Source organism: Spinacia oleracea, chromosome 6 (genome assembly GCF_020520425.1).
Source record: "Spinacia oleracea cultivar Varoflay chromosome 6, BTI_SOV_V1, whole genome shotgun sequence".
NCBI lineage: Eukaryota > Viridiplantae > Streptophyta > Magnoliopsida > Caryophyllales > Amaranthaceae > Spinacia > Spinacia oleracea.
In genome coordinates, this window is record NC_079492.1 from 36,287,155 (window position 1) to 36,303,026 (window position 15,872).

Below are 15,872 nucleotides of genomic sequence, written 5' to 3' on the forward strand. Positions count from 1 at the left end.
TTTCGGATGCCATATGTTCATTTCGAAACATTTTATCCCAACCAGAATATGCAAACTGCTACTTTGATTAGCTTAAAGTTTCTGCATAGCAACTGAGTTAGCAAGGCCAGCTTGCTCTATTGTCTGGTTCAGATCATTAAGCGGTTTGGGAGGAAACCCGGCAGTCTAAAGCTGGTAAGTTCTACTTCCTCCTGGTCGTGAGGCATCAATGAAGGCCCGGATATCATTAATTGTGTGATTGTAGTTAAATTGAGCCACCATACGAGTCCCATCTGCTAATCTAAGCTGAATTGGAGTTGATGGTTGGCTCTGATCCACAACCAGCCCAGCAGAAGGAGGCGGGGCATAATTCAGAGGAGCAGGAACAGTTTGCTCAGACACTGCAGAACTGTTTCCTCTAAGGGTTCTTCCAACACCTTGAAATGAAACAAAGCGCTTCACGGGTTCCTGAAGTTAGTAGACAACCAAATGTCAAAAAAGTGAAAGATAATATGCATGATGCTAGAAAAGATAGTATGAACATGTTGTATCATCATCAGTTACAAAAAATGTGTTTTATACACCTGGTCATTGACATGATCACTCGCTGCATGTTGTGTGTGTGTTTTGATGTGTGTGTGTTCAACTGCAGTTTTATACCCCTGGGTCTTTGACATGTTCCTGGCTCTGCTATGCTTTTGCTCATTTATAATAGACATTCAGTGAGTGATATAGAATAAACTAGAACTGAATGTTGTATTTAATTTCCTTCGTAGTTCAGGTTTCCGACTTATTATGTACTTATTACATTTTGTATTTTTCTTTGAAGGTCGTCCAACGTGATAACGTGCAAAAGAAAAATGAAGGCCAAGACACTTGAGTTTCATATGAGCTACTACCATCGATCATCTACATATAGTATATATATGTAGTACATCCTAGCTAGTTAGTTTTTCTAAGTTTTAGTTTTTCTTGGGTTTGATTTGTGATGTTATTTTGGACTATTTGGTTAGGATTTCGGTTGGTGATATAGATGCGTGTATGTTTGGATTCTGGTTAGAAACATACGTGTACGTACTATGAATTATAACTACTTAAGTTTTTGTAAGTTAATTTTATTGTTAATTGAAGACCATGTATTGACAATTTAGGTTATTTATTGATCGAAGTTGTGTTACATTGCACTTTAATTTTAAATTTATAATTGTACGCGCGTGATGAATAATGTTTTATTATATATATATATATGAATATATAGGTGGAAAAAAAAGGTTAATTATACAAATAAATCTGGACGTTTTTTGGGGTCGTATTATCATGCTCATTTAGAATTAAATTTCCCGCCAAAATAAATTTCTGGACGCCTGTAGGTGTCGAGGACATTAAATAGGAAAATTATAAAGCAGGAAAAAATCTTGTGGAAATCAGACTTGTGGACGCTTATAATCGTCTAGGCTGAAGAAAACATGGACGCATGCCAGCGTCGAGGACATTGATTAGGAAAAGGGTGGGGCAAAGCGGGAAAATCTTGTGGACGGCTAAAAGCGTCAAGGCTGTCGACGCTGAAGGATGGAGATATTCCATTTCAACTGGTAAATGGCAAGCTTTTCCATACACCAATCGTTACGGAGTTGTCCCTAACGGAGTCTTGTAGGCCGTGCGCAACGCCCACAATGTGTCATCCAACTTCAACGACCAAACTTTTCGAGACTTGTTGACCACTTTTTCGAGAATTCTCTTGATCTGTCGATTAGAAACTTCAACTTGGCCACTCGTTTGAGGATGATAAGCCATGCCAACCTTTTGAGTAACTCCGTGCTTCTTCAGAAGACCCTAAAAAGTCCGTTGATGAAATGGGAACCTCCGTCAGTAATCACAACCTTGGGACTCCGAAGCGCGGAAAGATGATTTTCTTGAAAAGCTTCTTTACGACGTTAGAGTCGTTGGTTGGCGATGCAATAGCTTCCACCCACTTTGTAACATAATCAACGGCAACCAAGATGTACCGATTCCCACATGAAGAAGGGAACGGACCCATAAAATCAATGCCCCGTACATCAAATGGCTCAACTTCAAGAATTCCGGTCTGTGGTAGCTCTTGCCTTTTCGAAACGTTGCCCGTTCGTTGACATTCATCACATGCATTGCAAAAGAAATGAGCATCCTTGAATATAGAAGGCAAATAGAAACCACTTTGAAGAGTTCGATGGGCGGTCGGAATAGCACCAAGATGACCACTAGAAGGTACATTGTGGCAATGCTTAAGAACCCCGTGGGTATCCCAATCCGCTACACACCTACGAAACATACCATCGGCACACTTCTGATACAAATGTGGATCATCCCAAAAATACCGCTTAGCATCATGGTAGAATGTCTTACGTTGTTGATATGTTAACTCCGGAGGATGGGAGCCACCAACACAATAGTTTGCAAAGTCCGTGTACCATGGGGATTGAGTAGAAACAGAGAATAGATGATCGTCAGGAAACGAATCATTGATAGGCCCGTCTGTGCTAGATTGAAATTTCAACCGAGAGAGATGATCTGCAACAACATTCTCAGCACCCTTCTTATACCGAATCTCCAAATCAAACTCCTAAAGAAGAAGAATCCATCGAATAAGTCTCGGTTTGGCCTCTTTCTTGGCCAACAAATACTTCAAAGCGGCATGATCAGTGTGTATAATGACTTTCGAACAAACAAGATACGTCCGAAATTTGTCAAGAGCATAAACAACCGCAAGGAGCTCTTTCTCAGTAGTAGCATAATTCATCTGAGCTCCATCCAAGGTTTTGCTTGCATAATAGATGGCATGCAACACCTTGTTCTTTCTTTGGCCAAGCACTGCTCCAACAGCATAATCACTCGCATCACACATAATTTCGAACAGCAAATCCCAATCCGGAGGCTGAATGATTGGAGCAGTTATCAATGCTTTCTTAATCCTGTCAAAAGACTCCAAACAAGCATCAGTGAACTCAAATGTGGCATCCTTGAGCAATAATTGAGTGAGGGGTTTCGCAATTTTAGAAAAATCTTTTATGAAACGCCGATAGAAACCCGCATGACCGAGAAAACTCCTCACTCCCTTGACATTCACGGGAGGGGGAAGTTTCTCAATCATCTCAATTTTTGCTCGGTCAACTTAGATGCCACGCTCAGAAATAAGATGACCAAGTACCACTCCTTCATTGACCATAAAGTGGCACTTTTCCCAGTTCAATACCAAATTCACTTCAGAATAACGTTTAAGCACTTTAGAAAACTTATGCAAACATACATCAAAGTCAGAACCATAAACACTAAAATCATCCATAAATATCTCCATGATGTCCTCGATGAAGTCAGAAAAAATGGCCATCATACACCTTTGAAATGTAGCAGGGGCGTTGCACAAACCAAACGGCATTCTGCGGTATGCAAAAGTTCGATAAGGACAAGTGAACGTCGTCTTCTCCTGGTCGTCTGGGTGAATGGGAATCTAAAAGAAACCTGAATATCCATCCAAATAACAGAAAAAAGTTGTGTTTTGCTAATCTTTCTAGCATCTGGTCAATAAAGGGGAGGGGAAAGTGATCCTTCAAGGTGGCCGTATTCAACATTCTATAATCTATACACATACGCCAACTGAAGGAAATATGTCCTTCACCCAAGGTGCATTTAGTCTAATACCAAGGTTCAAATTAATTGCGAACAATTAATTCAGTGAGATCAAGTGATCGGAACAGCTAGCTGGAGCAATGCTTTCGATCAGTGAGTTCTAATGGATATTGAACTCACAACTTACTCTTGACTGAACCTACAAGGTCACACCAATGACACCTAATAGATCACCGGATTAAATGAATCGGAAATTCATTTAATGGCTTTTCGGGAATTAGTTGGAAACGTAATATACGATACGACCTTTCTCGGAATCGTATATCGTATCGCGAATATTCGTAAGCTGGGCGACACGAATAAATCGTATCGTACGACGGTGATTCATCGTATACGAAACGATAAATAATATATCGGAAATATATTAAATCGCGAATACGAAGGGCATCGGAGTTGCCGGCCCGTCGAGCCAAGCACGTAAGCGTGCAAGGCCCGACGAGCCAGCAAGATCGCGAGCCAAGGCAAGCGAGGCAAGCCCATTGGGCGTGAGCACGCAACAGCAAGCAGTAGCGCACAACAGCGACGAGCGAGCAAGGCCCACGGCCCAGCTGCTCGGCGCGCGCGCTGTGGGCTTCGGCCTGCAGTGTGTCGCTGGGCACGCGGGCGTGTGTCCGTTGCTTGGCTCGCACGGCTTGCTAGCCGGCCTTGCTTCTTGCTTGGTCGGTTAGTAAGGTTAATGATATAACCTTACAACCTAGTTCCCAACACACACACAATTCATATTACTCAAACCCTAGAGACACAGAGAACCCTAATTCTCTCTGTGCCTCCAAAGTGAGTTCTTCCCGAAAGCAAAGTATCTTGATCAATTGTCTAAGTTACGATTATCAAGACGGATCTGACGTGTCGGTGAACCAAGTAGAGGAACGACAAGTGGAGTTCTTTGTTCGTGTTCGTTGACAGATTATTGTGGAAAACACGCTTCGAATGTAAGTTTGCTTAATCTGTGCTTTATACATGTTTCCTGGCTTTGGGGATTGTTCCGCACATGTTATTATGTTTAACTGTATTCCCCTACAGTGGTATCATGAGCCTTATGTATTCAAAGCATGAATTAGCATGATTATTATTGTTTTTGCATCTGTCGAAATTTTGGATTTTTTGTTGATTTTCGGAATTTTTTACGAATTATTGGATGAATTGCGTATAATCAGTTCCGAAATCAAAAATCATCGCTTTTTCGATTTTTAAAACCCTAATCTGATGGAAAACGATTTTCTAAGATCAACTCATGAAAATAGAATTGCGAAAACAGGCCTCGAAGTATCGGTTTTTGGGCGTTTTTGTTAATTTTTCATTAAAAATTAAAAGTGTCGGACAGTAATTCAATTAAAAGGTCGACCTAAACTACTCGGAATTTCTTGAAATTTTAACACTATGTTGCTGGGTACATGCTTGATCTATGATAAAACTTTCAGATTTTTCCGATAAGTATAAACCCTAATTTTGCCTTTCCCCAATTCGTAAAATTTACAACCCTAATTGAATTTTTATTAATTTTGGTTTAATAATTCGGTTAATTGGGGAAGGGGGTATAATTTCATGGGTCAGTGGCTAATTTTAAAAATTATTGGATTAAAATTTTGAATGGTTTCGTTAATTTTAATCGCACTTAAACCAAATTATTAATAATCTGAAATTTAATTGTTTATGACCGATATAAAGTTTCGGATTTTATTAATTAAAAGTTCAAACTTTAAAGTTGATTCGATCGTTCTTAAAAGTTTGAATATTTTTAGCCCTTGATTTATTAATGTTACGATATTGGATTGTCGTTAAAGTTTATTAAATCGTTAAAAATCGTTGTTTTTCGAAAATTAAATCGAATTTTTTTTTTGATAAATAAAATTAATGCAATTCTTGAATTAAATTTAATTTTAATTAAGTTGGTCCATTTTACGAACCAAAAACACGAACATGGGCATGATGGAAGTATGGCTCGTCGAGCCATACGAGGCCATTGTGCTCGACCGAGCCATGCAACACGGGCAGCAGCAGCGATGCTGCGTGCCTCGTGCGCGCTGGGCGAGGAAGGGCAGGCGAGGTAGCTTGCGGGGCTGCGGCGAAGCGAGGCGCAAGCCTTGCGACGTCGAGCACTCACGATGCACAACACGCAGCGCAGGGCAGCATCACTGCGGGGACGCGCGCGCACGAGCGATGGGGCGGGGTGCGCGAGCTCTTTCTCGTGTGCTCTTGGGCCTCACGCGAGGCGGGGCTGGGCGCAAGCCTAGCCCAATCAAGCATTGGACTTTTTTTTTAAATCGTTTAATTCGTTGGGCTTCGTATATTTGCATGAATTTGGGCTAACGGAATATTTAATTTAATATTTTATTTGCTTGGGCCGGGCCGCGAGTTTTAATTTAATATTTCATAATTAATTATCCGGAATTATTATTGGTTTGAGTGGGAGCCACTAAATGAAATTAAAATGAAATAATTATTTTAATTATTTCGTAGGTTGCATTTTTTTAATTAAACTCAGTTTTAATTAGAATAAAGTCTAAGGATTAATAATTTGGAAATTGATTAATCTTTTAGGACGTGTTTATGTGAACGTGAATTTTAATTAATTCATTTAAATACTTGCATATAAACATGGGCCATTCGTTTTAGCATACGAATGGGTGAATACGTAGAATATATATTTTATGCAATGCAGGTACTCCAAGTGACTAGTATGGCCAATTTAGGATAGTTAAATACGGTCTGCGCACCGTTCTATCTTTGAATGTAAAGTTTTAAATATGGTCTGCGTACCATGGAAATTTTGATGTAATTTTATTATTTCAAGTATTTCTAAGTTTAGAACTTTAAGTTAGCATTTGAACGAAGATTCAAGACGATGCCAAGCTAACAAGGAGGTAATGAAAATTGGATGCTTCAAGACAAGAAGTTTTGGGCCATACTAGATCACCAATTATTTATGCAATTTAATATATATATTATGCGTGAATGTATGAATGTATGTATGCTTTGCATGAACAGGTTGTTTCCTATGAATCGATTAGTTTTAAGTTCACTTAATAATCGAACCAGCATAGAAACAACTAGGTCCAAGTAATATTGAGTTTAAAAATTTCCTTCCAAATCAACACTTACAAAAATCTAGGGATCTAAGATAGTAGGTTTACGCTAAAGCGAGGTGCTATTTTAGTTGACTTAGGTGGTAAGGCGTCCTAAAGGAGCACGTTGATTGTGGTTACAACTCAAACAACAATGGCATTGAGTTGTGGCAATGGGATAATTATGGCCACTACTACAATTTCTGTGTTTTGGCGACGCAAATTGGGCTTATTAACGACGCCAAAAGGCGTCAAGAAAAATGGCCTCGACGCCAGATGTTAGCGTCGAGGAATCTTTAGTCGAGAATTCTCGACGCCGTAAGGCGTCGAGGGTTGCGACGCCATCCGCTGTCCAGGTTATGAGTAAGGCGTCGTGAATCTCTACAGCTTCCTGCGTCGTCAGTTTGAGGACTGTGTCGAGAATGGCGACGCCATTCGTTGTCCAGAAAATGTGAGAGGCGTCGAGATTGGCGACGTCATTCGCTGTCCAGAAAATGTGAGAGGCGTCGAGATTGGCGACGCCTTCTGTAGTCCTCAATTTGTTCTAAGCCGTCGACAAAAATCTAATTAAACCTGGATTCAAAAAGTTTGTCGACGCCTTTTTGATCCTTATTCTAGACATCATTTGCCGTCCACACTGTTCTCGACGCTTTTCCGCGACATCACAAAGAATTTTGGCGGGAAATTCAAATAAGGCATCCACATTTTTTTTCACCTGTAGGTATAAAATGCAATAGTTCATTCATATATATAATATATTATATTCAAATTAATTAAAACACTAATGAAACGTGAATTTTGATAACCGATAAAAAATTTTGGCAAATAATAATATTTTATTAATCACCAATAAGTACGTAGTTAAAATCCATGGTACGTACATACATGTTACTAATTAACTAGATTCTAATAATAAGTACGCGCGGTACAAATTCATATTATAGAATATGGTTCGTAGTAGGTAAATGAAACTAAAGCCTAGAAAACTCAAAACCATAGTAATTTAAAAGAAACTAAAGCCTAGAAAACTAATTTCCATAGTAAAAAAACTATATAAATAGGATCTAGATGATTGTTTGTAGTAGCTAATATGAAGCTTGAGTGTCCCGGACTGCTTCATTCTTTCGTTGCACCTTCATCACGTTGGACGACCTTCAAAGAAAAAAGCAAAATGTAATAAGTACAAATAAAATGTAACAATTACACAAGGTAAAGAAAAGAGGTAGAATAATATAAGCAAAACAAAATGTAACAAGTACAAAGAGAAGTTGCAGTTTCAGAACTGAATAAATTGACTAAATGAGTTGGCTGACAAGTGAGCAGCTCGTTGTGCCTCAGTAGTTTTCATACATGTGTCCACGAGTGGGGTCAGGCCGATCTGTGTACTAGCAGCCTGGAACATTCAATACTCTACGAATTGCAAGAAATAACAGAGATATATATATATATCTGAAACCCGTCTCAAGAAGGAACCAAGGCATATGTATAACAGGCAGCAACATTCCAGTATTCTACTACTTCTGTTATCCATGAAAATGGAATGATAAACAGACCCCAAAAAAAACAAACCCCAAAAATAACAGAGAACAACTTAAGTCAAGGAGTTTAATCAACACGATGACAGTTTCGTCCACTTTTCATCTTCATATTAGAACACCTGTCTAATATGACGGCACTCCTTTGTATGTTAAAGGCTTTCTAGCAACAGATAATCAACAACAAGTACATTGCCAATTACATTGGCAGACTGACTAGCTGGGACAAGAAGGTTGCATTCTTCTTTATCTTTTTGCCTCTTGTCAGAGTCATTCAAGCTAACCAATGCATTTGCAATGGCAGCGTGCAGTCTAAGAAGAGCATCTTGAGCGGGGCAAAGTGGCGCATTGTTTTTATACTCTCCGTCAACTTCAACGTCTATTTTATCCTTCACATAACAGTAGATAGTGATGACCCTTTCCTTAGAACCAGGAAATGGATCCACCACTTTCACCTTCGCTTTAGTTTCAGTAATGTTTAAGATGCTATTTATTTAACCACTAGACTACAAGTTCACACATTGTTATACACACGCAAATGCCAAAAGGTACACACAGATTTAAACAGTTTTCCCTTCTCATTAAATAGCTGATTACAAGCCAATTGAAAACTGTTTCATGATAAAGTTACAGGAAAGACAAGTTCTTAAAGCCACAGAGTAACACGTAAATGCTAACAAGCTCACATACCACCTATAAATAAGTGTAAATATAGGGTTTTAATGCGAAACAAGAACAAAGCCAAAACTCATCAAACTCAGAAGTCAGAAATAACAAGAAGAATCAAACCGCAAGGGAACTAACCAACTAATGACATCAAAACAAGTCCCTAGCTCTAATTTAACATTCGAAAGAATGCCCATATATCATCCGACTTCACTAGCAAAACCACACTTCCCTAATGTATATCATACAAGACTGATTCAAAACAGACTAATTAACTATGGACAAAATTTCCTAATGTCAATCCTATGGCGATAGCAAGTTAGAGGAAATTTAGTTAGGCTTGCATATTATCGTGAGAAAGAGTTGGAGAAATGTCATTGTTTGTGAATGTTTCGAATCCAAGGACCTGCTGCAGAGGATCCAAATAACGGTCTAGCCAAGCAACATATAACAACATGCAAAAAGAGCTCAAATGATAAGAAATTAGAATAATTACCCTATTGTGTGACATGGACAAGACTTCTTGTGCTAAACGTAGAGATTCTGTTGAAGCAGTTCCTGTACGAACTTGACCTACAAGTTGAGCAAATTGTCCAATAAGAGTTCTAAGCAGAAAACTATTCTCTTTAACTTGGGCTTGCAGCTTTCCATTTTCCTTCTCAAGTGTTTCATTTTTCTTGCTGAGAGCTGACATGTCTTCTTTCACACTTTCCATCACCGCGGTCCTCTCTCGAACTTTCCCATACCCTTGCTTCCTTAGCACACCATGCACCCCGTAAACGCCGCTCTTTCGAACTCCAAGTCCGTACCCTACAGGGCGTACGGGAATCTGTCCACCATGCATAGTGTCCTCAAAAGCTGCATTTTCAAGTTCTTGTTCTGGCTTGGTAGGGTCTACAGTCTTCAACATTTCAATCTTAGCCTATGCATCATCCTACACAACAATTTAGGATATAATATGAATTTCATAAACAAATTAAGAAGCAATCCCATACTGGTTTATCAAATTAAGTAGCTTAATAAATGTATTAAATTTGAACTCATACCACAAAATCTTCAGTGGCTGTGCCTGGAAGAATGGTCCCGTCCTTGCCGGAATGAGACTTTATCCAAAGGGCTAATAAGCTCATTCTTTTTCCATGCTCGTATTCCTATATATGAATAGTAATGTAAGAAGTATTAAAGAAAATCTGAACCAGCGTTAATAAAATAAAAGAAGTAATGATTCATACATAATCAGCTTGTTGATTCGCATAGCTGTTACAACCAGATCTATGAAATTGATTTTGAGCGGCCCGTGAAGCCTTTCCATATTCTGAAAGTTTCTGCACTCATATTCAAAGAGATATATTAAGAAATAGTTAAGTCTTTTTGGTAAATAAATTAACAAAGATGAAACAAAAAAAATCAGTTGGCATTATCTTTAAACTTAGAGTAGTTTCTACAAAAATATCGTGTGCATCAAGGAAGAAGATTAATAAGAAATCAAGTATTGAAGCGGCAATAGGCTTGAATATAGTTGCTGATGGGAGAGTAGTTGAAGAAGGAGCTGCTCGAGTTTTTAGCAATGCTGCAAGGAATCATAGAAGCTAAACGAAGAGGCTTTATGGTTGTGACTATGTGTACTGATAGTGTTAATCTGGTTACAGAACTACGCCAATATCCTAATTGCTCCTTTGAAGTAGCTTCTATATGTAGTGACATATTTAAGACAGCAAGTTGTATGAATAATGTTGTGATAGTTAGGTGTGATAGAAATAGGATAGCTAAAGCTCATGACCTGGCCTGTGAGGCTAGAAGGAATTGGCTGTAATATTTTTACTCTGTTTGTATCAACTGTCAAAAAAAAATTAAAAAAAAAAAAAAAAAACACCCTAACAAAAAATTAAACAACACCGGCAGTCCAACAAATTCTCTAACCTTGTCAGAATAATAGTACAAGTCATAATCTACACATATCAGCCATTTTAGCCGGCTACACATATCAGCCATAATCTACTACATAATCTGATTCGAAAAGAAACAATGAACATGTCAAACAAACTTATAGTTCAAGCCCAACTAAGCAACTTTCCAGATTATTCAAAGAGAATCCTAAGCTAGATGAACCGTGCAATCCTAATCTTGAGGCCAATCCATATCTTTGTTATGTGCTAATATGTTTTATAAATTCCGGAAGTAGGTTTCACTCAGCTTAATAAAGAAAATAAATCAACTGAAGTTATATGCTTTGTAGTTCTTACTTCTTAGTATGCTAGCCCCCCTTTTAAGATTGGTGAGTATGAGTTTTTGACAAAAGATCTTTGTGTTAACTGATGAATTGCTGGGGACAAATCGTTACTGGAGAGGAATTAGTAGATCCTTTTTCAGGCATGCCAGTATTTTAAGCTTCTGACATGCATGGAGCTATCCCATTCCCCTACATCAGAGGTTACTTTATGAACTTCTGATTCATAATGTCTGCATTGCATTAACTTTTCTCCCGTTTTTTGTTTTTTATTTTTTATACTGAAACAGGAAAGACTTACTGTGTATGAGTGTCAAATGTTGGTATCTCTACCAGCTTAAATTTCAGAATCCAAAATCACAATCTAATTCTTGTTGAGACTGAAACAGAAACAACAACACAGAGCTAATCATACGAGTGTCGATTACTACCCTCCATGCTCCTATAAACCAGAACTACAATAAAACCAAACTAACTCAAACCCGTTTCCAAATGTCTGTGCAGCCGTTCTGTGCAGTCTGTGCAGATCAGTTCTGTGTAGTCTGTTCTGTGCAGTCATGGCTTCTTAGTGCTTCCTCTAATTGTATTTATGTTCTAGATCTTACTACGGTGTGTGATATACGTTATCTAATTGGTATTGATTTTTCAGATTAAGTATCAGATATAAGATTTCATTTATTAATTGAATCTTGAAAATTTGAGTTAACTGTGATTGAGCTTGAACTAAACACTTATACTTGGGAACTACTACACTGTCATTTGTGAAAAAAAAAACATTACTCAAAGTTCAATGAAGAACATGGTACTTACTTGCCCTTCATCCGAAGCCCAATACTTAACCAACTTTCTCCATTGAGCACTGTTAATTCCATGTCGTGGCACAGCATCGCACATCTGAGCGAGTGTTTTCTCATCTGGTTTGTAGTAAGTCATCTTAAGAGAGTGTTTATACTGCCTCCAACTTTTATTGGCACGCTTTAGGATTTGTTTGTTATATTCCGGATGATCAGGAATAACAAAGCGATCCTTCAAGAAAAGCATTTACTAACATCAGGAAAACAAGACATGCTTTGAAGACAAAAAGGATTTCATATAGATCATATTTACTAAAATCAGATTGCTTTGTTCCTAGTTCATTGTATATTATTTATAAAACTGACTGAAGCGAAAAGAATAAAACATACTAAGTACTATGCACTCGTGAGGCGAAATAAAATAAACTTCTAGAAACGGGAATAAAGACTTGAACTTACTCTTATCTGTTCTATCATCTTAGCTTTTACATCTGCATCGATATCAGGCCACTCCCCTTCTCCAAGTGGACAGTATTCCTCTACCTTTGCAATACTACCGATGAATCTGACCAACATTTGGCCACCTTTCCTAAGCGGTTGGTAAAGATCATTGAATTCAACATAGTATTTGACGCCGTTGTTACTCCAGACGTCGATTGTTTGAATAGAACCACTCACCAGTTTAACATTACGCTTCGCATCTGCATAAAAAAAGAATAAGTGAACATATATACTTTATACATAAGATTACGAGAACAAGAAGACGTATATATTCAGCAACTCTACAATTTGGACAGAAGGGAAAAACAGAACAGAACATAACATAAGATTGCTTTATGCAGTAGCTTTCTAGTTGATTTATATTGGCCATCAACTTTTTACAACTGAACAATCCTATATGCACTAACTTACCAATGGTCAAAACCTCCTCCTTGTCATCAAAATCTATATCTACAGGCCAATCCGGATATGACTTCACCCTTAGGGACTTCGATTTTGTTGAGTTCTCTTTTGGTTTTTCATTATTGTTTTGTTGTTGATTGTTCTGAGAAGCTCTTGAGGATGGTTTAATATGAGTAGAAGGTGGGATAATAGGTGGCATATTGGGTGGCATATTAGGTGAGATATGACTAGCAGGCGAGATACGAGGTGGGACATGACCAGAGGAAGTAGAAGGGTGTTTTTGTGATTTTGATGTATTAGAAGGTGGAATACTAGTCGGAACTTCAGGCGAGATCGTGGATGTGTTAGGTTATGATACATATGACAATTCATAAATCATGCGGAAAAACCATAAAGCCAGGAAAGCATATTATATTCACATAATCATTTAGCATAGAATTGATGCATACATGTTGTAGCGTGCCTTCCCTAGCTGCGCCCGAACCGAACAAGAACAAATCTTTAGGACTCCAAATGTCGTCCCTCCGTAGATAGTCCACAGTACGTCCGGATCCGCCTCAAGTTAGACCAACTAGAATCGCCCTCAAGGTTACTAGGAATTTCGGCTAGTGTTTGCAAGTGTATGGTTAATTTTATTTCAAAAATTTACCCTTTGAATACTTCAATCGTTCCTGCAAATAATGACCCTAGGCCCTTATTTATAGAGGTATGGAAAAGGAACTGGAATCCTATTAGGATACTAATTAGTTAAACTAGAATCCTAGTAGGACTCTAACTAATTAATTTTATCCTTTTAGGATTAGGAATTTAATCATCAAACAAATCCTACACAATTTAGGTTTCGTATGTGAACACAAACTCTACACGAGCATGACCCACGAGCGTGCAGGCCATGCCCGCGCACAGCCCACACGGCCGCTCGGCCCAGGCGAGCTGCAAGCCCACGCAAGCAGCAGCACAGCTCGCAGCCCATCGCTGCGCGCGCTGCCATGGCCTGCTGGGCCTGGCCTTGCGCTGGGCCTGGCGTGGCCTTGGTTGTTCGTGTGGCGCGCTTGGCTTGCTGGGCGATGGCCCTGGCTTCGTGCTGGGCCCTCGTCCGGCAGGCCTCGTCCGATGCTTATTCGTACGATAAGCTTCCGATTAAATTCCCGGTTCCGGAATTCATTTCCGATACGAACAATATTTAATATTTCCGATTCCGGAATCAATTTCCGTTTCGAACAAATATTTAATATTTCCGTTTCCGGAATTATTTTCCGATTCCGATAATATTTCCGATTCTGACAATATTTCCGTTTCCGAAAATATTTCCGATTCCGGCAATATTTCCATTTCCGATAATATTTTCCGATATGTACCATGTTTCCGTTTTCGGCAACATCTACGACTTGGATAATATTTATATTTCCGATACGACCCATATTTCCGTTTCCGGCAATATCATCGTTTTCGGAGTATTCATTTCTTGCTTGTGACGATCTCAGCTCCCACTGAAACCAAGATCCGTCGATTCCGAATATCCATAGATAGAGTATTTAATGCCATTAAATACTTGATCCGTTTACGTACTATTTGTGTGACCCTACGGGTTCAGTCAAGAGTAAGCTGTGGATTAATATCATTAATTCCACTTGAACTGAAGCGGCCTCTAGCTAGGCATTCAGCTCACTTGATCTCACTGAATTATTAACTTGTTAATTAATACTGAACCGCACTTATTAGACTTAACATAGAATGCATACTTGGACCAAGGGCATTATTTCCTTCAGTCTCCCAATTGTCCTTAGGGACAAGTGTGCATTTCCTAATTCCTTTGTCGCTCGATGCTTGCTCTTGAACATAAGGTAAGAGTTGTCATCCTTATTATGTCCAGAGGTGTTCCTCGGTTTCAGAGTTCAACTGATCAAATAAACAGATAATCATAGCCTATGATTCATCCGAGCACGGCCATGCATTTCACAGTTTCTAGCTCTCCGAGTGGCCTTGTACAACTTTTAAGCATCTCATCCTGATTTATGGGAGGACAATCCCAATCTTGCGATCTTGAGATTAGACTTCGTTTGACAGGTCATTACCTGAGCGTTGCCTTTATAGCCTCCTTTTACGGTGCGACGGTTGGTCAACGTCAAAGCAACAAGTTCTCAAACAAGTAATCTCAAATCACTCAGGTATTGAGGATTTAGTGTCTAATAATTTTAATGAAATTTACTTATGACAGATTTTCATCTCTTACAGTAAAGTTTCATAGGTCTTGTCCGATACTAGTCTTCCCAAAGTAAGTATCTATGCAAATGATTATGACATTGCCATGTCCACATAGTTCAAGAAACAGAACTACTAGTCATCTTGCATTCTAATCGTCTAACGTTTTCTATGCGTCCAATTTTATAGAAAACTCCGACTAGGGACCATTTTCAACCTTTGACATTCAAGTTCACTTGATAGACATTTCTTAGTCACAGGACTGGTCCTGACAGTCTATCTTGAATATATCGCCAAATTGAAGGGACTCATCATTTAATAAACCACAAATTAAATGGAAAAATGAATTCTCTTCATTTATTGTGAATGATTAACCAATAATGTTTTACAAAGATTTAAACTCTAAAACTTTAAAACATTAAACAAGGATATCAAAGCCATTCTCCAATATGCTTGATTCCCATAGCTGCAGTGTGCGAGTTGTGCTTCGCCTGCGGCAGAGGTTTAGTCAATGGATCTGATATGTTGTCATCAGTTCCAATTTTTCTTATTTCGACTTCCTTTCTTTCAACGAACTCTCGTAGAAGGTGAAATCTACGAAGTACATGCTTGACTCTCTGGTGGTTTCTAGGCTCCTTTGCCTGTGCAATAGCTCCGTTATTATCACAATACAGGGCTATTGGTCCTTTAATGGAGGGGACTACACCAAGTTCACCTATGAAATTCCTTAGCCATATAGCTTCCTTTGCTGATTCATGTGCAGCAATGTACTCCGCTTCAGTTGTAGAATCCGCAATGGTGCTTTGCTTAGCACTTTTCCAGCTTACTGCACCTCCGTTGA

At 38.8% G+C, this 15,872-nt stretch overlaps 1 pseudogene; it reads right to left on the minus strand.

The window, feature by feature from the left end:
- Positions 1-2,578: 2,578 nt before the first annotated feature.
- Positions 2,579-15,872, minus strand: part of LOC110804233 (uncharacterized) — a 54,947-nt pseudogene continuing 41,653 nt past the window's right edge.